Source organism: Haliotis cracherodii, unplaced genomic scaffold, assembly GCF_022045235.1.
Source record: "Haliotis cracherodii isolate W230 unplaced genomic scaffold, xgHalCrac1.p SCAF_11, whole genome shotgun sequence".
In the NCBI taxonomy this organism is placed as follows: domain Eukaryota; kingdom Metazoa; phylum Mollusca; class Gastropoda; order Lepetellida; family Haliotidae; genus Haliotis; species Haliotis cracherodii.
The window spans coordinates 18545816-18570963 of record NW_027266266.1 but is presented as its reverse complement, the minus strand read 5'-3'; the positions used below and the strand labels follow the sequence as shown (position 1 = coordinate 18570963).

Here is a 25148-nt window from a genome sequence, read left to right as displayed (position 1 = left end):
GTGCTCGATTGGTGAGTAATCAGGGGAGCGAGCCGGCCATGGGATGACATTCACGTTGTTTTGTTGAAGAGAATCCTGAACAAGTCGAGCAATGTGAGGCCGGGCGTTGTCATGTTGGAAGGTAATGCCTAGGCCATTACGACGCATAAAACGGTAGAACAACAGGGCCGATGATATCATCGTGGTAGCGCTGTCCATTGAGATTTCCCTCTACCGCTATCAAACGGGTCCTCTGTCTTGCTGTAATCCCACCCATAAGGCTGCCGCCCCCGAACCGATCTTCTTCCATGACACAATGATTGACGTAACGCCCACCTCGACGTCGGTACACTCGAATCCGTCAATCGCTGTGGCTGAGGTGTAAACGAGACTCGTCAGGGAATAGAATTTGTCCCCACTGCATAGCCGTCCAGCGTAGACGCTGTCTGGACCACTGTAGACGTGCTTGGTGGTTTCCGGTCAAAATGGGGCGTCTGGCGGGTCTTCTGGCGACAACCCCTGCACATCTGAGGCGGCGACGTACGGTTTGTGACGATATTCGTCGAATGCCAGGGATGCTTCTTGGAGTCACTGTTGCTGGCTGGTATCGATTTCGTAGGTGTGTTGTTCGAATCCAGTTGTCTTGTCGATTATTGGTTACGCGTGGCCTGCCACTCCGAGGATGGTCTCTGACTGCATTCGTCTGTTGCCAGCGTTGCCATAAACACCAAATGGTGTTTCTGTGGACGTTAAATTGTCTTACAACATCACGTTGACTCGATCCTGCTTCAAGCATACCAATGGCTCGCAGACGCTCATTTTCGGACAGGCGGGGCATTTCGTAATGTTGAATAATTGCGTAATTTTGTTGTTTTTCTGAGTGGTTGTTGTCAGCACGATGCTAAACAATGCATATGGAATCCCGTTAACGCACATGCTTTTATACCCATTCTGGGCTAGTGAAATGCGTGGGGCTTGCATAAAAGTCAACTTTTGCATGGAATGCATGCTTTTCTGTAGCAGTTGCGTTTTTGTGACTCAATTCCATACATGTACTACAATATTGAAAACCAAACATTACTTGTTTGGGAAATGCGCTAAAATACTGGTGTCACAGGAACTTTGTTGTTGAGTATATATCTTACTTGTAGACGTTTTGTTCTTATGACAAAACATGACACGACTACCCGAACACATATAGCCCGTTGAACTACCACGTGTGCCAATATTCTTTTCTGCACACTTCTTTACACTAAATGGTAATCTTCGCAAAGACATGAATGCATTTCGGGCATTCTTCCCACATCACATCTGGCAGCCCTTGATTTAACTGAAATACTGTTCAAAGCAGCGTTAAACTCAACTCGCTCATTCACTACACTACAGTTTTTGTCGGTAGGTTTCAGCCGTTTGTAGTATTTTTCGCTAAATCGTCGCGTTTCAACTAAATTACACAAGTCTTTGGCGTTTCCTCTTTAGCAAACCCATGTGTAGATGTATGATGCTGACAAACCAAACAAATGATCATTATCTGTTTATATCTTGGATTCGAACACATATCACCGTATCCTTGCATGATTAAGGGGCGCAACTTTATACAACCCCTTAGATCACTGGGCCACTCGAACACCCATTCACACTAAAACAACCAATCCACCAAACTCCATGTCCGGAGAATGAGCATCCTCATCAAGTTGTTGTGTGGATTTTCATACAGATTAGTAGAAAGACCATATTGATGTCGCATTATTTATTGGTCCACATAACAAGGTAAATAATAAATAATATAAGAGACAAAAATGCCCTCAAATATATTCATATATCATCCACATGCTGCGGTCTCATCTCAGACCGAATCTGAATATTGTAACAGAAAAGAATTGTGAAATTCACAAATATTCATTCTTTCTGTCAAAGTCTCTAAATCATTAAAAATGATCAGTGGCAGTTGAGATATATATGAAATGTGACAAAATATATCAATGACGTTAAAGCTGTTCTTGTCTTGCACCTCAAGGGTGCCAAATAATAGTCAAGGGTACCGCACAGTACACGGGAATCCGGTTCCAGAGTTCTGATGCATCTTTTTATATCCATGTACAGACACACCTTGTGTGTAAAACCACAGGATGTTGATCAGCCAAATTGCAGGATCTCCATATTGCCAGATTGGTTTAATGCTTCGGACGGTTTTATTCATTCTATACCTTTTCTACCCTATTCAGAAGCATTGCTTTCTTAAGGTAATGCCAACTCTCCGGGTAAGTCTGGGTTGGCTACATACAAGGAGATGTCAGAAGACATGTTGAGCTTGTAGTCATGGAAACCCGTAGGAGACACAGGTTATCCCGATTTGAAGAGGAGAACAGCCACTTGTCCCAGATAGAAGTAGATGAAGTGCTTGGTCTCGTGGGTGACGTAGCTGCCAAAGTTGCGACCGACAATACAATGCCATGTGGGGTTGTACTTCTTGTCGAACTCCTTCTTGATGTATGCAGCGATGTCCTTCTCAATGTTGTACTTCTCGAGGGCTGTTGTGGAGCAGTCTACAGCATCCTGCTGCATGTCCTCGCTCATGTCAGCATTCTTGATGACAGCTTTTCTCTCAGTCATGATTCTGAAATACAAAAGACAAAACAGTACGTCAGCATTATTTCAGTCGTTATTGTATATTCTGTATCTATAAGGGGCAGTCGGGTAGCCTAGTGGTTAAAGCGTTCGCTCTTCACGCCGAAGACCCGGGTTCGATTCCCGACATGGGCCCATTTCTGGTGTCCCCGCCGTATATATTGCTGGAATATTGCTAAAAGCGGCGTAAAACCAAACTCACTCACTTACTCTCTGTAATTATAACAATTAGGCCCATAGTACATCATGTATACAACATATGCATTTAATGTAACAACAGCACAGCCTCTCTACTGATAATTCGGGTTCGAATCGGTCTTCAGCGACCTATGCTTGTCGAAAGAGGCGACAAACGGGATCGGGTGGTCCATCTTCCCGAGGCAAGGGCGTTAACGGACCAGAAAACTCCAGTTTCCACCCTTGCCGAACTAGGCTGGAATTTTTGGGCTCTTTCTATATTGAAATCCATCTTGTTTACGAACCGGATGTCTAGTTTGTTATGCGAATTTGATTGGACTGTGCACAGACTCGTTAGTCCAGCCAAAATGTATCTAAATATATTTGCCAAGGCTACGGTCAAACTATTCCAAATCGGACTTTTGGACCTATCTCCCGAGACCTTCAGCGGGTACCCGGGTATGGTCGGGTAATAAAGGGGTGGGTACCCGGGTAGTAAATTTTGACTTATCCCAGCCCTACACTAAATCCTCTTTTTTCGTCAACTCAGGTGCTGGAGATCAATTGCAATGCAAGCATGGCGTACTGGAGACAAGTCAGCCTCGGACGAATCACAAGGGGCCTTCAATGGTTAATGTAACCCACTACATAATGTGTTTGTCTAACGAGCTGATGTCAATGTCGGCGTTTTATCTATCTAGTATCTACATTGTGTTTTCTTTTCAACACAGTCGTTTTAAGGCAACTTAAATTCAGTCAGAAAATATCGTAAACTTGCTGTGATTTACCATTATGGAGATGAATTATTAGCGATAGAGGATTTACAAACTACAAGGTATAGTTAAAAAAATCCAAATCCAAAACTTGAAATATGTTAAAGCAGTTGTTTATAATCAAAAACCCTATGAATGAAAATGAAATATATGTATATGGTATGTTATAATACGACCTGTAGGTGCTTTATGATGAAACGCTAAACCATCAAGAGTGAGTAAGCTTGATTTTACGCCGCTTAAATTGGGAATCGAGCCCGGACCTTCGGCGCGAAGAGCGAACGCTTTAACCACCAGGCTGTCCAACCGCCCCAAAACCATCAACAACGAATACCAATAAATACCTGAAAGATGAATACAGGCAAACAACATCAGTAATTTACGCTATATATGCAGTATAGCAGTTTAACTATATCTGAAAATACACGACCAAAAAATATGAGACACTATACATTGTATATACTTACGTTCTATATCGATGATGGGTCTATTGTAAATGGAAACGAGATTTGCAACATGTGATAACTGCATGTTTTAGTTCAATATATACACACCGGGGCAGCTTTCAGGTAGGTTATCCCTTAACAACCACGCCACGCTTTGAATAGCAATGCTATTGGTTAATCGCTGTTTGATGACTGGCTGAGGCGGGTATTAACTTTAGGAGGTTTTAACTTCCCGGCATGCAAAAAGCGCGCGATGTCCAAAACTTTCAGATGTTTCACCTTGGTGATGAGCTACGCTACGGCGACTCTTGTGCCACAAAACGTACCTAACTATCAATGGGAGGTAATTAGGTACGATAAAAGCTCATGGACCCTGTTTTGGAAATTAATTTTGCATTCATGGGCATATATCTCAAATTTAGTCCAGCGGACCACCACTTTCTTTTTCAGGGGGCATAATATATTTTGTACCATTTACAAATTACGAATTGGTAGGAGTATTGAAGGAACTGACGTGCAGTATACGGGTTCGAATCCCTGGGGAATATAGTTCTGATTAAAAAAGTTTTTTGTTGTTGTTTACTTCTATATAGGGATGTTTGACAATCAATGCCCATATAATTTCATTATTTAAGAACTTTCTTGATCTCTATTCTCAAACCCATCTATGGTCTCTGCTGTGAGAATGAAGATGTCCATTTTACAATAGGTATCTAGGGCCCCTTTCCACAAAGCGATCATGGAGTTACGACCGTAAATATAAGAGTTAAGTTTTGACTGAACTCCCTATCTCTCATTGCGATCTTATAGCGAGGGAATGCTATAAATGTATGTCTGACCATGATCTCCAACCTGAACTAGCGCGGTCGGACGAAATATAAAAAATTATAACATTAACTAATTTTACACTTAATGTGTAACTTGTTTTAAATTTTAAAACACTTGTTACCAATCTTTAAATTAACTTATGACGTAGATGGAGGAGCCGCTTTTGCTTAAGCTGAAGAACGATATTCACTCACTCACTCACTCACTCACTCAAAAACACACCTCACCCCCACCCGGTCACCCACCCACCCACTCACTCACTCAAACACACACACACAATCACACACTCACTCACTCACTCACTCAAACACACACACACACACCACCCACTCACTCAAGTCCCGTGAGTGAGTGAATCAGTGAGTGAGTGGATATTATTTTACACACATCAACAATTTTACGCCGATAACTGCCAAATTCTTTTCTAAAAACGACATCAGTGTGCCTTTGCCTGTTGCAACATCAATAAGAAGTCCGTATGCATTTTGACAAATCTGCAACAATTCACTCACTCACAGGACTTTTCAAAGGGTATGAGAAGGGACAATATCGATCTCTACCTGTCTAGTCACAGAAGTAGGCAATTAGTGTTCTCGTCACCATCATTCTCTATGAACAGTCATGTTAGTGAGTGAGTGAGTGGTGCGCGTGTGTGTGAGTGAGTGAGTGGGTGGTGTGTGTGTGTTTGAGTGAGTGAGTGAGTGGGTGGGTGGGTGGGTGGATGGGTGTTTGAGTATGTGGGTGGGGTGTGTGTGTTTGTTTGAGTGAGTGGGTGAGTGGTGTGTGTGTGTGTGTGTGTGTGTGTGTGTGTTTGGGTGAGTGGGTGGGGGTGTTTGAGTGAGTGAGTGGGTGGTGTGTGTATGTTTGAGTGAGTGAGTGAGTGAGTGAGTGAGTGGGTAGGTGGGAGGTGGTGTTTGAGTGAGTGAGTGAGTGGGTGGTGTGTGTGTGTGTTTGAGTGAGTGAGTGAGTGAGAAGGTGGGTGAGTGAGTGAGTGAGTGAGTGGGTAGGTGGGAGGTTGTGTTTGAGTGAGTGAGTGAGTGAGTGGGGTGTGTGTGTTTGAGTGAGTAAATGAGTGGATATCGTTCTTCAGCTTAAGCAAAAGCGGCGCCACCTACGTCATAAATTAATTTAAAGACTGGTACCAAGTGTTTTAAAATTTAAACAAGTTACGCGTTTAGTGTAAAATTAGTTAATATTATAATTTTTTTATATTTCGTCCGACCGCGCTAGTTCAGGTTGGGGATGAGAAAAACATAACTATGAATGTCCGTATAAAATGGTTACGTGGGCTCCGAAGCTCCTACCTGTCATGGTAAGACATAAGTTTATAGCATTCCCTCGCTATAAGATCACAATAATGAGAGATAGGGGGTTCAGTCAAAACTCTAACATTTACGGTCGTAACTCCAAGGATCGCTTTGTTGAACGGAGCCCAGGATACCTATTGTAAAATGGACATCTTTATTATCTCCGCAGAGCCCATATTTGGGTTTGAGAATAGAGATCACAGAATGTTCTAAAATAAATAATGAAATTATATGGGCTTTGTTTACTGTCTAGCATCCCTATATAGAAGTAAACAAAAAACAACCTTTTTAATCAGAACTATATTCCCCGATCCAGGGATTCGAACCCGTATACTGCACGCCAGTACCTTCAATACTCCTACCAATTCGATCATTTTGGTCTTTTGAGTAGTCATAATTTGTAAATGGCACAAATATATATTAAGCCCCCTGAAAAAGAATTTGGTGGTCCGCTGGACTAAATTTGAGATAAGTGCCCATGAATGCGAAACTAATTTCCAAAACAGGGTCCATGATCTTTTATCGTACCTAATTATCTCCCATTGAAAGTTAGGTACGTTTTGTGGCACAAGAGTCACCGTAGCGTAAATCATCACCAAGGTGAAGCATATGATAACTGTTGTAGTTTGACATGGCGCGCTTTTGGCATGCCGGGAGGTTAAAACCTCCTAAAGTGAATACCCGTCTCAGCCAGTCATCAAACAGCGATTAACCAATAGCATTGCTATTCAAAGCGTGGCGTGGTTGTTAAGGGATTACTTACCTGAAAGTTGCCCCGGTGTGTATATATTGAGCTAAAACATGCAGATATCACATATCGCAAATCTCGTTTCCATTTACAATAGACCCATCATTGATATAAAACGTAAGTATATACAATGTATAGTGTCTCATATTTTTTGGTCGTGTATTTTCAGATATAGTTAAACTGCTATACTGCATACATAGCGTAAATAACTGATGGTGTTCCTATATTCATCTTTCAGATATTTATTGGTATTCGTTGTTGATGTTTTTGGGTCGGTTGGTCAGCCTGGTGGTTCAAGCGTTCGCTCTTCGCGCCGAAGGTCCTGGTTCGATTCCCAATTTAAGCGGTGTAAAATCAAACTTACTCACTCTTGATGGTTTAGCATTTCATCCTAAAGAACCTACATGTGGTATTATAACATACCATATACATATATTTCATTCATAGGGTCTTTGATAAAAAAAACTACTTTAACATATTTAATATTTTGGATTTGGAATTCTTTTAACTATACCTTGTAGTTTGTAAATCCTCTATCGCCAATAATTCATCTCCATAATGGTAAATCACAGCAAGTTTAGGATATTTTCTGACTGAATTTGAGTTGCCGTAAAACAGCCGTGTTGAAAAGAAAACAAAATGTAGATAAAAGATAAATAGAACTCTGACATTGACATCAGCTCGTTAGACAAACACATGATGTAGTAGGTTACAATAAACATTGAAGGCCCCTTGTGATTCGTGAGTCCGAGGCAGACTTGGTCCCCAGTACGCCATGCTTGCCTTGCAATTGATCTCCAGCACCTGAGTTGACGAGAAAGAGGATATAATGTAGGGCTGGGATGAGTCAAAATTTACTACCCGGGTACCCACCCCCTTATTACCCGACCCTACCCGGTTACCCGCTGAAGGTCTCGAGAGATAGGACCAAAAGTCCGATTTGGAATAGTCTCACCGTGGCCTTGGCAAATATATTTAGATACTGGTCATGCATTCACTGAAGCTGACTGAAGTTTTATCTCTATTTAAACATGTAAAGGAATGCGTGCATAGTCAGAAAGATATGTGAACATTAGTCACTTATAGTGTAACTGTGGAAGTCCTAGATATGTTTTGCCATTAAACACTATATCACGTGACAAACCACGGGTCCGGGTAGTCCTGTGGGTATCCGGGTCCTACTCAGGAACCATCCGACCCGCGTACCCGAGTTACCCGTCCCAGCTCTAATGTATTGGTTATAATGTGTGATTTTATCAAGACTTGATTTCCACAGCTGTCGTATACACTGACGTATATTGTTTTGTCTTTTGTATTTCAGAATCATGACTGAGAGAAAAGCTGTCATCAAGAATGCCGACATGAGCGAGGACATGCAGCAGGATGCTGTAGACTGCTCCACAGCAGCTCTCGAGAAGTACAACATTGAGAAGGACATCGCTGCATACATCAAGAAGGAGTTCGACAAGAAGTACAACCCCACATGGCATTGTATTGTCGGTCGCAACTTTGGCAGCTACGTCACCCACGAGACCAAGCACTTCATCTACTTCTATCTGGGACAGGTGGCTGTTCTCCTCTTCAAATCAGGATAACCTGTGTCTCCTACGGGTTTCCATGACTACAAGCTCAACATGTCTTCTGACATCTCCTTGTATGTAGCCAACCCAGACTTACCCGGAGAGTTGGCATTACGTTAAGAAAGCAATGCTTCTGAATAGAGTAGAAAAGGCATAGAATGAATAAAACCGTCCGAAGCAATAAACAGATCTGGTAATATGGAGATCCTGAAATTTGGCTGATCAACATCTTGTGGTTTTACAAACAAGATGTGGTTGTACATGGATATAAAAAAAAGATGCATCAGAACTCTGGAACCGGATTCCCGTGTACTGTGCGGTACCCTTGACTATTATGTGTCACCCTTGAGGTGCAAGACAAGAACAGCTTTAACGTCATTGATATATTTTGTCATATTTCATATTTATCTCAACTGCCACTGATCATTTTTAATGATTTAGAGACTTTGACAGAAAGAATGAATATTTGTGAATTTCACAAGTCTTTTCTGTTAAAATATTCAGATTCGGTCTGAGATGAGACCGCAGCATTTGGATGATATATGAATATATTTGAGGACATTTTTGTCTCTTATATTATTTATTATTTACCTTGTTATGTGGACCAATAAATAATGCGACAGCAATATGGTCTTTCTACATCTATATAGAAATCCACACATACAACTTGATGAGGATGCTCATTCTCCGGACATGGAGTTTGGTGGATTGGTTGTTTTAGTGTGAATGGGTGTTCGAGTGGCCCAGTGATCTAAGGGGTTGTATAAAGTTGCGCCCCTTAATCATGCAAGGATACGGTGATATGATCATTTGTTTGGTTTGTCAGCATCATACATCTACACATGGGTTTGCTAAAGTGGAAACGTCAAAGACTTGTGTAATTTAGTTGGTACGCGACGATTTAGCGAAAAATACTACAAACGGCTTAAACATACCGACAAACACTGGTGCAGTGAATGAGCGAGTTGAGTTTAACGCTGCTTTGAACCGTATTTCAGTTAAATCAAGGACTGTCAGATGTGATGTGGGAAGAATGCCCGAAGTGAATTCATGTCTTCGCGAAGATTACCATTCAGTGTAAAGAAGTGTGCAGAAAAGAATATTGGCTCACGTGGTAGTTTAACGGGCGGAATATGCTAATGGCATGTTTTGTCATAAGAACAAAACGTCTACAAGTAAGATATATGTAGGATTGTATGGAATGTCACTCGAAAAGTGTTAAACAATGTGACCTGACAATGTGATCATGAATTCCGTGTCACTTCTCCATGTTGTTGGTCAGCGGCTGGGAAATCCCCGTAACGTCACTGGGAAACCCCCCGCTTTTACAATCTCTAACACAAATGAGTTCTCTGTCAGAGTCACCAGAGGTATTTTAACCTTGTACAATCTGCGACATATTTAAGATAGTTTCGAAAATGTATCTTATCTTTAACTCAAGATATCTTATCTTTGAACGTAAGGTGTTAAGATAAATCTGAGCTGAGATCGTTTCGTAAATCTAGGCGTTTGTTTCTTGGTTTACAGACTCACCAACGCTCGATTCAACAAAAGTGTAATAAAATTAAAAATTTAATTAAAACGGTCATTTTTATACCCACCGAGAATGGTAATATATTTCCCCAAACACAAACTTAACATGTCGCGGGAATAGGTTGGTCTTTTAGACTGTAAAGTTAATGGTATGATAGGGAGTATGTTTGTAATGAGTGTTACCGTTGTTTACTCATTCCGGAATTTGCTTTAACAGTTGTAAGACTGGTCGTGCATAATTTTTTCGGTTTACCCTACCGACTATACTGTTAATTTTATTCATGATTTTTACAATTTTGTGTTTATTTTCATTTTGACCTTCAACCATATGTGTTCACAAAAACACGTCCGTAAAACAAATTTGAAAATATCAAAGGTCTGAGTTTTTGTGTTTTAACCCGCCCCGTGCGGGTTCGTTGCAAAAATGATCTTTAGTACCCAAAGCCTGACGCAAGAGCCTATAGGTTTGTCATTTTGTATCCAGCCTGATCGTGTTTGCTAAAGTGGAAACGTCAAAGACTTGTGTAATTTAGTTGGTACGCGACGATTTAGCGAAAAATACTACAAACGGCTTAAACATACCGACAAACACTGTGGTGCAGTGAATGAGCGAGTTGAGTTTAACGCTGCTTTGAACCGTATTTCAGTTAAATCAAGGACTGTCAGATGTGATGTGGGAAGAATGCCCGAAGTGAATTCATGTCTTCGCGAAGATTACCATTCAGTGTAAAGAAGTGTGCAGAAAAGAATATTGGCTCACGTGGTAGTTTAACGGGCGGAATATGCTAATGGCATGTTTTGTCATAAGAACAAAACGTCTACAAGTAAGATATATGTAGGATTGTATGGAATGTCACTCGAAAAGTGTTAAACAATGTGACCTGACAATGTGATCATGAATTCCGTGTCACTTCTCCATGTTGTTGGTCAGCGGCTGGGAAATCCCCGTAACGTCACTGGGAAACCCCCCGCTTTTACAATCTCTAACACAAATGAGTTCTCTGTCAGAGTCACCAGAGGTATTTTAACCTTGTACAATCTGCGACATATTTAAGATAGTTTCGAAAATGTATCTTATCTTTAACTCAAGATATCTTATCTTTGAACGTAAGGTGTTAAGATAAATCTGAGCTGAGATCGTTTCGTAAATCTAGGCGTTTGTTTCTTGGTCTGAGTTTTTGTGTTTTAACCCGCCCCGTGCGGGTTCGTTGCAAAAACGATCTTTAGTACCCAAAGCCTGACGCAATAGCCTATAGGTTTGTCATTTTGTATCCAGCCTGATCGTGTGCCACTGTGCTCAGACAGAGCACTCATTACATCAACCACTGGTTTGTCTGGGCCAGACAGGACTATTTACAGCTCGCCGTGACATAGCTTGAATAGTGCTTACAACTGCGTGAAACAATATTCATTTGTTCACTTTTTCATTACATTTATGGGAAAGTCTTGCCATATGTACGTCCCTTCTTCTTCTATAAGTATGGTGTCGTTGAATTATTGATAAGTTCCCAATTGCGTGGATTGATGCCCATGATGTCAATCACTGGATTGTCTGGTCCAGACTCGATTATTTACAGACCGCCGTCATATAGCTGGAATATTGTTGAGTGCGGCGTTAAACAACAAACAAACAAACTAAACTCTGCTGTAAAAAGGGGCATCTTTCCGAACTCACATCTTCATGGATGACTTTCAGTGATAAGCCCTTTTCCTGCAAGAACTTGATCAATGCACGTTCCTCAAATGTGTCCATTTTGCTAAGGTCGCACTCCTCTGCTTCCTGACATGTCGCAGTGAAACCATTTGTTTAATTAATTCAACTTTTTGGGGATATATCTCTGGAATGTCCACAGCAAAAGATTTCACTTTTACGCAATTCCTTCTATGCGATGCTCAGGACTTTGTATCAACCGGCTTCGTCAATGTTTTGAAAACAGGTAAACAGTAGCAATTACACAACCCAGGCATAGTCAGGGGTGAGTAGCTTTGCTGCTTAGACAACATGGCCATGTAACTAATAATAATAACAATAAAAGAACTCGCAAAAAAGTCGTAGACGAGGCCGAAGTTTGCCTTTTTTATATCATTATTAGTTATATGGTCCTGTGGTTAGACAAAGCAGGTATGCGGATCAACCTATTTCACTGTGAAGAGGGATGCATGAAATTAAAACAAATAGACGAATCTTCTTTATTTATTTATTCATTTAAGAGCCACAAACATAATGTTGAACAACCATAACTGTGACCATGGATGCACGGAATTAGAACAAAGAGATGTAGTCTCTGAACGGGCTCGTTGAAGCAGGTGCAGCTGGAAGAAATCCACATCATGGAGATAAGGGTGCTCTTCATGGCAATGTGGAGTTGGACCATTTTTTACAAGCAAATAATTCATTCTGTCTATGCACTTCCGGTACACACAGCCCTCCTCTTCTCTCTTCATAGAGCACCTGCAGCCTGCATGATACGCACATCTACCACCGTGAAGACCGCCTCCGTGGTATAGTGGTAGAGCGTCCGCCTGGAGAGCGGAAGGTCCGGGGTTCGATCCCCGGCCGCGTCATACCAAAAGACCTTAAAAGATGGTACTTGTTGTTACCCTGTCTGGCGCTCGGCATTAAGGGGCTAAAACAAGGACTGGTCGGCTCGGAGTCAGTATACTGTGTCTGAGTGGGGTATTCATGTTAAACTGCGGCATGGTATCTCAATGGACTAGCACTATAAATCGGCATCAGTCCGGGCTAGTACAAGCAGCCACACACACGTACATGCACGTCGCTATATATGTGCAATAATCTTAAACGCGACGTTAAACCCAATTTCACCTCACCTCACCTATACGACGGTGGTGTTTTAGGAATTGCATGGGAACTACAACTATACTTCACTGTAATTAATCTTATCCCATTACTAAGTGCTTGTTTCTATTATCTGCTATTAATCTCTATATTGTCAAACTTTCTCAGTTCACAATTTTTTTATTTGAAAAAACCCAACAACAAACCTTTAATTAACTTAATCCCATTACTAAGTACTTGAATACAAACACTGCTTTTAATCTTAATATTGTATACAATTTTTTAAGTTGTCCCAACCCCTATGCCCATGGATAATCTCTCCCAGACATATTGTACGGTTCAGTGACCACGCGCATTACACTGAGTAATGCATGGTTAGACATGGTTAGTGGAGCTCTAAAAGTTAGACGACCCGGGTTGTAACCCAGAACTTATCGATCAACCCCGTTACGTTAATGGTGTATCCCTTTATCGGATTGTTGTTTGCTATTCAGCTCATGAATATCAAGAAATGTATATGGCTTTGCGCAGCCTGTGCATGGATAAATCATCTTCCCGAGGCAAGTGAGTTAACTGACTATAGAAGTCCAGTTTCCACCCTTGCCGAACTAGGCTGGTATTATGGAGTTACATTTTGGCTGGACTAACGAGTCTATGCATAGTCCAATCAAAATCGCGCACCGAAATCGAAATCCGGTTCGGAAAGTGTCATGCAGATTTCGGTCGAAGGCAGGATTTGCAAAACATGTGCACCGCTAACTCGTTGTCAACAGATATTTTCTAAATCTTTTCATGCTTTTAATCAAGGTGCTCACATGATTTGATGCACTTCTGGATGTAAGACTCGTTTTATCACAATATAGATCTTGATTATCAATCAGATTGTCTTGACTGGGCGATGCCGTTTTGTTTGAAGCAAATGCAAGTGATACGAGAGTTTGAATCTGATTGGTCAATAGGAGAGGCATAGAAAGGACATAACTCGTCATAGCCACTGGTGGCGCTACGATCGAGCCCAGGAAATCCAGCCTAGTTCGGCAAAGGTGGAAACTGGACTTTTAAAGTCAGTTAACACTCTTGCATCGGGAAGATTGGATAAATATGTTGACATCGGTCCAGGAAACGTGGAAACTCGGGAGGTCTTACGTTGCGGTTCTCTTGATTTAACTAAGCCAAGATGTTGAGATTTTGCCTTTTGTCTGATGTTGTGTTTGATGACAGTCCAAGGCGTGGTATGCTGCACCAAACACTCGTTTGTCTGGTTCAGGGCCCACTTGCACAAAGCGATCTTAGCGCTAAGACTATTGTTCAGTAAGCCTATGTTAAAGTATGGGCGTTGCGATCATCTTAGCGCTAAGATCGCTTTGTGCAAGTGGGCCCAGGAGTTGATTATTTACAACCGCCGTGACGTAGATTGGATAACGCTGACAGCAGTGGTAAACATTCGTTGACTCATAAGCTGATGAATTAGGTAACTGTACAGTATTATACGGTTACAATGTCCTCCATTTCCCCGTTTTGGACAGAATTTTATTCATAATAACCCTCAAAGGAATTTCGGAGCAGAATAAACCCCGAAATTCATTGTTAGTAGCAAGAGTGAGTGAGTTGTGTTTAACGCCGCTTTTAACAGTATTCCAGTTAAATCACGGCATGTCAGCTTGATGTGGGAGGAAATCCCCAAGTGATTCAGGTCTGAGACGTTTACCACTTCTGTAGCCACGAGCACGGGTATGGTGCTGACAAACCAAGAAACATAATCGGGGCGAACCGGGATTCGAACCCACAATCATAGGTTTCTGGCATGCCCAAGGGACGCAACTCTGCACAGCGAATCGCGGCGCCTTGGACGACTAGGCCACCCGTGCCCCCACCTCTTTAGAAGTTCCTCGGCGAACAATGACCGTCCGGTCTATTTAATGAAGAATGTATGGGATCTCGAGTTAAGGACATGTCAACTTTCTGAAACGATTCGGCTCACATTCTTTCCGAAATTTAGACTTTAGCAAAAGAAAACTGCCACTGAACACACATATACCATCGATACTGAAACTGGATCCATACAATATTTCTGTTTTTGCTTTCGAAATTCCTCGATGATATTCGCTCTCGAGATATAGAAAGTAGATATGTTTGTCTGAATGCGTCGCTCACTCGTATCGAGCATATAAAAGCCCTGACGCTGATAGGTTGATTTGGAAGCGGCGTCCTCAGACCTTCACGCAGAGAGGTATCGTATCGGAGGTAAAGTTACGATTTTAATGAGATTGTAGATAGTCATAATGGCTGCTGAGTATGGCTATTACCTGAGCATGTGACCAACAGGAAAATTCACTGACAGACACTGACAATATGGGTCGTGTTCTACATTTTGTCTACTAGGTTTGCTCAGTTGCATGCCGGGAGTCTGGTGTAAAACAGATCCAAACATCTCTCGAAACAGCCGAGCAATGAAGGTGACCTTGCTGACTGTGTTCCGAATCAGCGCACCCTGACGGCGTTGGCCAGTGCTCAGTGATTTTCCCTTTCTGTTCTCACATCATGATGGCAATAAGGTAGCCTAATGGTTAAAGTGTTCGCTCGTCACATAGAAGACAGGATCGAATCATTACATGAGTACAGTGTATGAAGCCAAATCTTGGTGACCAATTTGTCTGCACTTCGCACGGTTGGGTCTCTTAGATGAGGTGAGGTGAGGTGAAAAGGTTGGTTGTTTGGTTGGATGGTTGGTTGTTTTATTCCAGCTATATGACGGCGGTCTGTAAATAATCGAGTGTGGACCAGATAATCCAGTGATTGATATCATGAGCATCAATCCACGCAATTGGGATCGATGACATGCATCAACCAAGTCAGCCAGCCTGACCACCCGATCCCTTTAGTCGCCTCTTACGACATGCATAGTCGCCTTTTACGGCAAGCATGGGTTGCTGAAGACCTATTCTTACCCGGATCTTCACGGGCCGAGGTGAAATGGGGTTAAATGTCGCGTCCAAGATTATCGCACTTATATAGCGACGTGCATGCACATGTGTGTGTGGCTGCTTGGTACTAGTCCGGACTGATTCCGATTTATAGTGCTAACCCATTACCATGCCCCAGTTTCACATGAATATTTTCATGATTGAATCAATAAATGAAACAAATAAACTTTACCGATGACGTCATAACCAGAGTGCCTCATCCTTGGGGTTCTGTAGGTATGGGCACCGTAGGCCACCGAAGTGTGACGTACATCAGATGACATGTGCTTAGATCGGTCAACCAAGGTTAATTTAGGATATGCCTTGGTCAAAGCGGGTTCGCCTGCGTCGTGTTGGGTTTTCAAATCGAACGCATGCTGTATTTGTGATCCACAAGAATAAACTTCTTCATCTTCTTCTTCACAGCAACATGTCCGAGAGAAAAGCTGTCATTAAGAATGCCGACATAAGCGAGGACATGCAACAAGATGCTGTCGAGTGCGCGACTCAAGCCATGGAGAAGTACAACATTGAGAAGGACATCGTTGCATTCGCCAAGGAGTTCGACAAGAAGTTCAACCCCACATGGCATTGTTTTATCGGAAGCTACGTCACCAACGAGACCAAGCACTTCATCTACTTCTATCTGGGACAGGTGTCTGTTCTCCTCTTCAAATCAGGATGAACAATGGACAATGGCTCAAATATGTGACAGCAGGAATATTCAATAATAGGCCCTAGTTCAAAGGTCAGTGCGCACACCAATGTACAGCATTTATATTGGATGTGACAGGTGCTTCGTTCTTGATTCCAAGAATCAGTGTTCGAAAATGGGTCGTAGTAGAAAGGCCCCGAATCTGCCTCGTCTGTCGCTGATATATCTACAGCCAGCCATCAAGAAAATACTGCCTCCAACCGTCTGGAATAATGTCCCCCTTCAATAAGGTAATAGACAAGCTCATCACAGCGGAGCTATATATACTGGGAAGGCAACGAATGTGTCAAGTGCTGGGATGGAGTTTGGACAATATAAGGGAAGGTCACATGAAAAGAGAACTGATCACTTATCAGTATTTTCTGCTGAACTTGGAGCAATTATTGAAGAGTTGCGTTGGATGAATTTTTAAGGCCTGTATCAGCGGTAATTTTCAGTGACTCTGTCAGTGCATTACATGCAATTCGGGTAGGTTCTTCCTCGGCGAGGCAGGACTTCATCAACAATATTCTCGGCCTTTATGATAACTTAAGCAAAAGATCTGTTACATATAGAATTTTCATGGATCCCCGCTCATGTTGGAATACATGGAAATAAGAAAGCTGTTAAATTGGCAAAAGCGGCATTAGAATTTGATGAATCAGAACAGGATGACACAATTTTACCTCCCCCTGCAGAGTTAGGCACCGTCAGTATGATACATGCTGAAACAAAATGGCAGCAGAGATGGGCATCATCCTTACAAGGACGTCATCTCTATGGCATCGATCCTTTTATGACTAAATTACACATATCTAGAAATAACCCTAGAGAGGAGGTTCTCTTAACCAGACTTGGGCATTGTGGTCCTGGTGCATATCTCAATGTTATTAATAAAGTCATTTCTGCACATTGTACAGTGTGTAATCAGCTTGATAGTGTGGCTCACTATTTACTGCATTGCCAAAAGCATGTCAATCAGCGTAAGGCAATGATGGGGTCTAACAGTTCTCTATACTGACCTCTCATTGGCTGGACTTTTATGTTCTGGGAATATTGTTCGCCATGACGTTCAGAATGTCATTCTCGCTTACATTAAAGCGTGTGGCACTTTTACTAGTTTATAAATATCTAGGTACTTAGCAAACCTTTATTATGGACAAGGTGTAAATTGGCCTAGTTGCCTGAACACCTATAAAACTTTAAATGATCAATCAATCAACGACCAAGCTCAATATTATACGAGCGCCTCAATCAATTTGCCGCTTTCTATAATAAGAAATAAAGTTGCACTACACACTGGCACAAAACACTGTACATAAAATAATGCTTTGGTGGGGAATTAGTCGAAGGCATTTATCATAATATGCTGGATATTCAAAGATACTTTGGAGTACAATGACACACAATAAACCAATAGACCCGTGAAGATCCGAGGTAGAATAGCTCTTGAACCACCCATGCTTGTCGTGAGAGGCAACTAACGTGATCGGGTGACTTGGTTGATGCCTGTCAGTATATCTCATTTGTGGAGATGGATGCTCATGATATCAATCACTGAACTATCTGGTCCAGACTCGATTATTTACAGACCGCCGACATATTCCTGGAATATTGATGAGTGCGTCGTTAAACAACAAACAAACTATGATACAGGTTTTAACCTTTGATTGGAATGATTTTGATGTTGAAATAGAAGATTGTAATACCACATTACATGCAAGAATATTCTCTGCTAAAGTGTTACAAGCTGTGTAACAACTTCAAACCAACAAGGCTGGTGGTAATGGTTGAATTGAGAAAGAGTACATCAATCACATTGTTGACAAGGTGCTAGAAATGTATGAAATGAAGTTAGTGACAGGAACTCATTATATGGGGCATAATTATATTCTACCCCGGATCTTCACGGGTCTCATCAGATATGTAAGAAAATGAAATGAAGCATAGATATTCATCTGTTACTGGTATTTTCTGATTCCCTGTCATAGGTTCTCGAACCAGGATCCCAATCCAACATACAGTATGATTGAATGAATATAAGGATGTGATCTAATGCTGCAGTCAGCAATATTCCAGCTATGTCACGGGGGCTTGCAAATAACCAAGTCAGTCCAAGACAAACAAGTGATTAAAACATGATACACTATCCACGCCATCTGGGTACGATGACACGAAATCATCCAAGTCACAGACAGATTGACAACCCGATTAGGGGAACAAATGGGGAACATGTTTTAAGAGAAATGACAAACTGAAATTGTATACATATTGATACAAAGTTAGGTATAACTATTTATTTTCCTCCAAACATAACAATAGGTAAATAACCAACAGATTGAGATAAAAAAGATAAATATATTCTTGCATGTTGGCAGGATATGAAATGGGTTGTCGCCGAGATGGTAACTAAATGCTGTTTGAAGTGCTTTTGAACTTGGGGTGGTCTTACTTTAGAAACATACACGTCAACGTTTTACAACAAAACGTCAAACATAAAACAATCATCTGCCAATATTGTTGAAAACTGAGATCAAACATGTTTCAAGGAAACACATGATAATGAAGAAATGATAATGGACATAATTTTCCTTTTAAACGCACAAAGTATTATCCTCATTAGATGAGCATCTTGTTTTGTGTAATTGCTTGGCTGTATTACAATGCTACTAAATCGTACAAGTTGTCATATCTAGGAATAGTCAAATCTTGGCAAGCAACGGCTAACACAAGAATAAAAACACACAGTCTATGGACTCGTGAGCATGTCAACGAAGAACTAGAATCAGACCTGGTAGTGACTGAGTGAGTGAGTGAGTAGGGTTTTACGCCACTTTCAGCATTATATACGGCGGGGGACACCAGAAATGAGCTTCATACATTGTACCCATGTCGCGAATCGAACACGGGTCTTCGGTGTGACGAGCGAACGCTTTGACCGCAAGGCTACCAGCCCATCACATCTGACTTAGTAAGTTTGATATAAATAATTCAATACCCACTTTGTTACCTGAACAGTCATATTATATGACGTGTATCTATTGTGCGGTTGATTACATGATATATAAATAATAATAAATGATAAGTAATTATATGTCATTTGACAGGCGAACCAAGCAATTGTTCTTATTGTTGTGCATTATTGCGCTAAATGGTGACACAGATTTCGTATGGTTTTCTACAGTTGTTTGTGTTCATGATTAAATGATCAATTTGTGAAGTTATTATTGTTAACTTATCTATCAAAAAGAATTGACTTCAATATATTTGGGTTTGTGGCGGTATAAATGTAGAAACCTGTTTCACACAAACTGCACGCCTTTTTTTCACATTTATACCCCCATAAACGTAGAAGAATGGACGTCAATTATTAAATAACCTACATAGCTCCAGATAACTTTTTCAGCATTAGAGTTTTTACTCGAAGGTTTCTATTTTAACTGAGTTATTGAAATTTTCCATTTAATGCATGCGTTTCTGTACGCAAGTTAATTGAAAAAAATTGCGTTTTGAATAGATTTGGGGGGTATTTTACGCAAACACGCTGCTTATCTGTAGTTCTGAAACTATGCACACAAAGAAACAATATCACTAATTTTAAGGCCGAACAAAGACGTTGCAAAGACGTACGTTACATTTAGCCATACGAAATGTGTACGTTTTAAATTTACATCCCACTGAAGGAGCACAACTGTAACTGGTTGACTCACAGAATCATTAACGTTGGCTTCCATCCGTTCATGGATCAAGCTTGGTTTACTTACACTGAAACAATGTTTTGTATTTCAATAATCTCCAGAAGTTAAGGTACTTAAGCAAGATGTTTATGAGCAGGTAACATTCACATTTTATCCAAGATGACAGACTTGTGCACTTGACACTAAAATCGTAACTTTATCCATTGTCTCCTTATTTCAGCATTGTTCATCCTGATTTGAAGAGGAGAATAGCCACCTGTCCCATATAGAAGTAGATGAAATGCTTGGTCTCGTGGGTGACGTAGCTGCCAAAGTTGCGACCGACAATACAATGCCATGTGGGGTTGTACCTCTTGTCGAACTCCTTCTTGATGTATGCAGCGATGTCCTTCTCAATGTTGTACTTCTCCATGGCTTGAGTGGCGCACTCTACAGCATCTTGCTGCAATTCCTCGCTCATGTCGGCATTCTTGATGACAGCTTTTCTCTCCGACATGTTGCTGTGAAGAAGAAGATGAAGAAGTTTATTCTTGTGGATCACAAATACAGCTTGCTTAGGATTTGAAAACCCAGCACGACACAGGCGAACCCGCGTTGACCAAGGCATAACCTTAGTTAACCTTCGTTGACCAATCTAAACACATATCAACTGATGACTTGCTTGATAATGGTGTTAGAACCTACACCGAAACGTCGCTCTTTGTGGTAATCCTTATCCTTACTTAGTACTCCAACTTCTAAATGCCTATCAAAGAAGTAAGTTTTTAATCTCTCATAGTTGTCTTTTAAAGCAACGGCTGTTGTGTTCCTTCTTTCTCCTGGCAGCCATTATAATAGCAAAGGTTGCATTTTATGCTTAGTGTTTCGGGAATTTGACTAAAGTTCCCCTTGATTAACACTGGTCAACTCAGGTTGAATCAAGTCAACCCTGGTTAACTCTTGCTATGAATAAATGTGCTAACCTCGGTTGACTCAGGTCACTCAAATTTTATTGGTTGAACACACGTAGTGACAGAGAACATACAACCCTTATATAGGGCCCATACAACCCTTAGTTCAGAAATAACTAAAGATAACTCATACCTTATTAAGTAAAACAAAGTTTGCAATGAATACAGATAACTGTGTGGAATCAAGAAGGACCAGTTTGCCCAATGTAAATGGAGTGACCTAGAAAATACAGCAGCGGTAAACTCTAAACGTTTGTGGGACATCATAAAACGTATGGCTGGACGACCGCAACAACCCAACCCTATTGATATACAAGACTGGGGGACGATTTCTCGTCGCTGATTTCTGAACCAATGGGTATCTTGGTGAGGTGGAGGGCATAGTGACAGGTCATGGTTATGTGCAAGAACTGAAAATTGACATATTAGAATCCACAATCACAAGAACTTTTTGAAAGCATCAGTGCCTGGAAACATATTAAATCAGCTGGCCTTGACGACATCTATGGAAGCCATTGTACAGACATGGTTTGAGTGCTCAAATGGGTAAAATGGTCGTTATAGTAAATACGGCATGATCAGCTTGGGATATTGAGGGATATGATGGGGAACTTGGGAGATATGTTTGGGAACATGGTAGAAAGGGATATTGGACGTGTGAAATTGAAGGAAGGGCGGTGTGATGGGTTGATTGGTTGGTTGGTTGGTTGTTTAACGCCGCACTCAGCAATATTCCAGCTATATGGCGGCGGTCTGTAAATACTCGAGTCTGGACCAGACAATCCAGTGATTAATATCATGAACATCGATCCACGCAATTGGGATCGATGACATGCATCAACCAAGTCAGCGAGCCTTACCACCCGATCTTCGTTAGTCGCCTTTTACGACAAGCATAGTCACCTTTTACGGCAAGCATGGGTTGCTAAAGACCTTTTCTACCCCGGAATCTTCACGGGTGTGATGGGAACAAGGAAGGAAGGGAAATTGGATGGGGAACATGGAAGGAAGGGAGATTGGATGGGGAACATGAAGGAAGAGAGATGTGTTCTGGAACATGGTAGGAACGGTGGTTGGATGAGAAACATGGAAGAACGGGAGATTGGATGGGGAAGTTGAAAGACAGGCGATTGGATGGGGAATTAGAAGAGAGGGAGATTGGATGGTGAACATGGAAGGAGGGGAGATTGGATAGAAAACTAGCAGGGATGGAGAATGGATGGGAAACAAGAAGGCATGGAGATTGGATGGGAAACAAGAAGGCATGGAGGTCTGATGGGGAACATGGAAGGAAGGGAGATTGGATGGGAAACTAGAAGGAAGGGAGATTGGATGGGAAACTAAAAGGAGGGAGATTGAATGGGAAACATAGAAGGATGGGGGGTCGGATAGGAAACATAGAAGGATGGGAGACTGGATAGGAAACTGGAAGGAAGGGAGATTAGATGGGAAACTAGAAGGAAGGGAGATTGAATGGGAAGCGTGGAAGGACGGGAGATTGGATGGGTAATATGGAAGGGCGGGAGTTTGGATGGGAAACATGAAGGAAGTCAGATTGGATAGGAAACTAGAAGAAATCGAGATTGGATTGGAAACAAAAATGGGAGAATGGATGGGAGATTAGATGGGAAACATGAAGGAAGGGAGATTGGATGGGACAGTTGAAGGAAGGGAGATGAGATTGGATGGGAAACTAGAAGGAAGGGAGATTGGATGGGGAACATGGAAGGATGGAAGAATGGATAAGAATCGTGGAAGGAAGAGAGATTGGATAGAAAACTAGAAGGAAGGGAGACTGGATAGGAAACTACAAGGAAAGGAGATTGGATGGGGAACATGGAAGGACGGGAGAGTGGATTGGAAACTAGGAGGAGGTGAGATTGGATGGGAAACTAGAAGGAAGGGAGATTGGATGGGAAACTAGAAGGAATGGAGATTGGATAGGAAACTAGAAGGAAGGGAGATTGGATGGGGAACAAGAAGGCCTCGCCCAATATTTTTCTGCTAACCTAATATGACACCATATACGACAACTAAAGACACCATAGCGACTTTATTATGCCGAAATGTTTACACTGTCGGGAATTCATATCGCACGTTTCATGTCTAAATGAGAGCTTACGACACTTACGACCGTACGTTGACCTGAAGGGTCAAAGGGAGACTACTCTTTAAACCTTAGAGGCCAAACCTTGTTGACAATATTAACTGTAATCTTTATCAACAAAGTTACGAACGAGATCTAAAAAATGGATTAATGTCCTTGCACATCACAATTAATGGTAGTAAAACACAAAACTGTGTCAAATTACGAATTTCGGTTCCAGAGTTTTCGTTTGAAATATTTGAGATGGGTGTTGGAAAATCAAGATGGCTGTTACTGCCGGTATACGGTCTCATGTCGGGTCAGTATCAACCATCTTGGATTTTTACTGACGGTATAGAGGCTCATGTTGGGTCAGTAGGTCTGCTCCCTGATTGGTCAAACTCACTTTGAGGCATAATAAATTAGATTATGCTTATACAAGGCGTTTGAATACACTAGTAACCAATACTACTCATATACGGTATAGTTCAACGTTGCATTAATCGCGCTGCATGAATAAGCTGAACTCAGAAAACAGTTAATTGATAAATATTATATCCCTTATCCAAGTCTACAGAAATTTGTTACATTAATGTCAAGTAAGAATGTAGTAACAACGAAAAAGCTGTCAATGTACATATTGCATGCTATGAAGCTAAGAAGCTCCAAATGTGTTAACCATATGAATGTATATACACCCATTACTTTATAACATGTACTGTAGGCCTATGGCCTCTCAGTATTATCAATAACCACATATACGAATCGCGCGGGAACGCTTTGACCATGGTTACACCACCACTTAGGTAAGGGTTAAAAGATCGCCGGCTAGTCGAAAGTCGGGGTTTATTTAATTTCTTCATTTGAGATAAAAATGGCAACAAAGGCGAATAAATTGAGGACAACGTGGTTGTAAAATGTTTGTTTGTTTGTTATTTGTTGTGTAATGCCGCACTCAGCAATAATCCATCCATATGACGGCGGTCTGTAAATAATCGCGTCTGGACCAGACATTCTGTGACATGTAACCTGGTTGGTAATGTGTCATCGTTGAACCACTGGTTTGACAGGCAAAGACTCGATTATTTACAGTCTGCTGCGCTGAAGACTGATTGTTGCTGAGTGCGGCATGACACATCATTAATATTCATAGAAATATCCAAATAAAGCGCACAAAATCTGTGTTTGTACTTAGGAAAGGTGACGCTGGTCAATTAAAGATAATATCTAAATAAACAATCTAACAGAAAAAAATCCGTTTTGAATAAAACCCAGGGAAATATTATCTTTTTTTTATTACACAAAAACATTATGTGAGGCGTTTAATGTAAAGAAATGAAAATTCAGGGTTTAGACGAATACGTTTTCTGTAGAACTGTTGAGGTTGATCGTTCCCATTTCTATCTGGTACAAATATAGATATCGGCCGAGTAAGGATAGATTGATCGATGATAAATATTTTAGGCCACGGGAAATTTATTATTGTTCATCAGATTGTTCAGTTATAATTGAGATATGTGTAGTATTATAACCTACCGTCTATCCAGTTAACACAGTTGAAATAATATAGCTTTGAAAGACCACGAACAGCAACACATGGCGCGGGACAACTTTGATGGGTGTGGCAGAAATAAACAGTGATTTAACTACAATAGTTCCAGAAATCCCCCACTACAATTCAACATTGATTCTGCATTTCAGTTACTAACGTGCGTTTATATGATTGTGAGGGTAAAATAGTACTCTTACCTGATTAGTATGGTAACGCCTTTGACATTTGTGAGATACTAGTACTTGTCGAGTTGTAATATCGAAATGCTATTATTTTATTTCGTGTCACCTTCGGTTACATATCATCCTATAACAACCATAGCAAGCTATGGCTAGAAATTCTATTGGTTAAATGCTGCAGTTTGACTGGCTGAGTTGAGTGTTTACTGTAGGAGGTTTTAACTTCC

General features: G+C 41.2%; 3 pseudogenes; 2 read left to right on the top strand and 1 right to left on the bottom strand.

Moving 5' to 3' along the window:
• Positions 1-1714: 1714 nt before the first annotated feature.
• LOC139456285 (dynein light chain 2, cytoplasmic pseudogene) lies at positions 1715-25013 on the bottom strand (annotated as a pseudogene).
• On the top strand, positions 8212-9084 carry LOC139455516 (dynein light chain 2, cytoplasmic pseudogene; annotated as a pseudogene).
• Positions 16193-16447, top strand: LOC139455515 (dynein light chain 2, cytoplasmic pseudogene; annotated as a pseudogene).
• Positions 25014-25148: the final 135 nt, after the last annotated feature.